Below are 2,637 nucleotides of genomic sequence, written 5' to 3'. Positions count from 1 at the left end.
GCTGCGGGATTGTGGCGCCCCCTCGCGGTGCTCTGCGGAGAGGACGAGAGGGCAGCCCGTGGTGCGGCCCCGCGCTGTGGCGCAGCGGGAGGGGCGTGGGTTGGGCCGAGCCGGCAGCGTTCCGCCAAACCGGCCTCTGCCGCCGCTGGTGGGGATCCTGGCTCAGGCCTGCTTCTGCTGCGTACTGGTGGCAGAAGTCATAGAATCACTTAGGTCGGAGAGGCCCCAAGGTCATCGAGTTCGGCTGTTAACGTAGCACAGCCGAGTCTATCACTACACCATGTCCCTAAGCACCACAGCTACACGTCTTAAATAGCTCCAGGGTCAGGATTCCACCACTTCCCTGGACAGCCCATTCCAATGCCTCCCTCACTGTAAAGCAATTTTTCCGTGGCGCAACCCTCTCATCCTATCACCGTTACCTGGGAGAAGAGGCCACCCCCCACATCACCACAGCTCCCTTTCAGGTCATCGTAGAGAGCAGTAAGGTCTCCCCTGAGCATCCTCCATACTAAATAACCCCCAAAACAAGACGATTTCTTTGCTTGGGCTTTCTATGACTAGCTGGCATATACTTGCCACTTACGTCAAGCCATGTGGGCCTTTCTCCAAGCTCTTCCCATGTTACACCTCAGGAGAGAGCACTGGAGATACTGTGACATATGCTGAGGAGAAGCTGGGAGGAAGGAAAGTTCAGTTATGGAGGAAGACATAGGGGATGTGGTGAACCTTGTACAGGAAAGCAGGCATTACTGTGGTGTGAGAACATGGACTCAGCCTTAGGGATGAGGGCATACACAGAATCATAGAATCACTCAGGTTGGAAAAGACCTTAAAGATCTCGAGACCAACAGCAACATAACCATAGTATCCTAACTCTAACAGCCCTCCGCTAAATCATGTCCCTGAGCACCACATCCAAATGGTTTTCAAACACATCCAGGGATGGTGACTCAATCACTTCCCTGGGGAGCCTATTCCAGTGCTTAACAACCCTTTCTGTAAATAAATGTTTCCTGATGTCTCTCTTTGTAACAGAAGTCCTTAACTATAACCCTCCTTCTTCCATCTGCATTGTCAGAACAGAGAAACAGTTGTCCTGTGTTGTGGAAAAAAAAAGTATTTTCATGCTCTGCTCTGTGTGAGGGAATGCAGACTTTCATGACTGCATTTTCCTCATAGTTACTTCATACTGATCAGGGTATCCGGGTTGTCGAAGAAGTCACATTCAGGTTTACTGAAGTCTGTTGACAATCAGGTATTTTAGCCAGGATGTGGATTCTTCATTTTACTTAGATTTTTTTTTAAAAAAAAGAAAATCATCTTCTTTTTAATTTATTTTTCGTGAAAAAGAAAACCAAAACATTTGGGTTTTCAATGAAGTTTCAATGAATTTCAATGAAACTCATATTCAAAATCTGCCAGGTAGAAGTCCTAACTAGAGTTTTGACCAGCTTTAACCTCTCAAATTTTAGAGGCATTTTGGCTGGCTGTTTTCTCCACAGTTCTGATCAGAAGTTATATTATCCACTCATATCAACATTTTTGAAAGATACTTTGCTCAAAAAGGATGTATCATTTAAAGTGCATCCATCTCACTGGGCCAGCATTTTCCATTTTTGCTGAGAAACGCCTCTACCAACGTCAGCCCGTGCCAGTCCAGAGCAAACTGTTAAAAGTGCTGTGTGATTCGATGCATCCATTACTTTTTCCTTCCAGAGCTGTTTCTCCAGGGGGCAGTTGAGGAGCAGAAAGGCAGAAAGACAAGTAGAACAGGGACTAATTTAGGTTATTAAGAACAGCTTTAAAATGGTTAGTCAATGATTATATTTTATTTTTAAATAGATGCTGGCATATAAGCAAATTATAAGAGGAACCAACAATTATTTAGAGGGGCTTATGGGGACAACAATTTTGTTGTGTAAAGTAAAGCTAGGATAGGAGTTAACAGTGAAAAGACTGAAGGAACCATACAGTGCTTTCAACAAAGATGCATATCATTAGAAGAAAAAGGAATTAAGAAGATAAAAGTATGAAAGTTTAGGTAAAGGGATGAGTATTAATGGTGGTGATTTTCTTCTGTGTCTGAGGAAGCTCTTGCTTTGCAGTGCATCTCCACCAGCAGGTTCCTAAACTGACATACAAACATATGAAGTTATGGTAGCCAGATTTAGAATGGGGTCATATGCTTATTCATCGTGTAAATATTTACAAGTGCAGACTGGCTCACAGTGTGCTCATTTTAGTAAAATAATTCTTGCTGTCTTCACCAAGTTTGGAATCAAATCTTGGTTTGGGGAGAGAGGCACTGTATGTGCAGGCCTCTGTTCAATGAGACTCTGCTCCTAGTTGGAGCATCTCAATGAGATAAGCATTACTGGTAAGCAGCTTTTACATATAAATCTTGCTTTCTGAGTCAAAATCTGCGCCATGGTACCAAAAAAAGTAACTCTGATGTAATTTCAGTCACTTCACCACAAAGGAATTTCAGGTGAAATACAGGAGGCTCTATGTCATACTACTTTGTGGCCTAACAAGGGAGGCATGACCAGCAACGACTGTGGGTGCTGTGACCTCTGAAGGCTGTTGTCATAAATACAGAGAACTCTGGGCCTCCTCTTGTCAGGGAAGGCTCTA

This window comes from Meleagris gallopavo, chromosome 1 (genome assembly GCF_000146605.3).
Source record: "Meleagris gallopavo isolate NT-WF06-2002-E0010 breed Aviagen turkey brand Nicholas breeding stock chromosome 1, Turkey_5.1, whole genome shotgun sequence".
Taxonomy (NCBI): domain Eukaryota; kingdom Metazoa; phylum Chordata; class Aves; order Galliformes; family Phasianidae; genus Meleagris; species Meleagris gallopavo.
The sequence above is the reverse complement of the archived record's forward strand: the minus strand, read 5'-3'. Positions refer to the sequence as shown.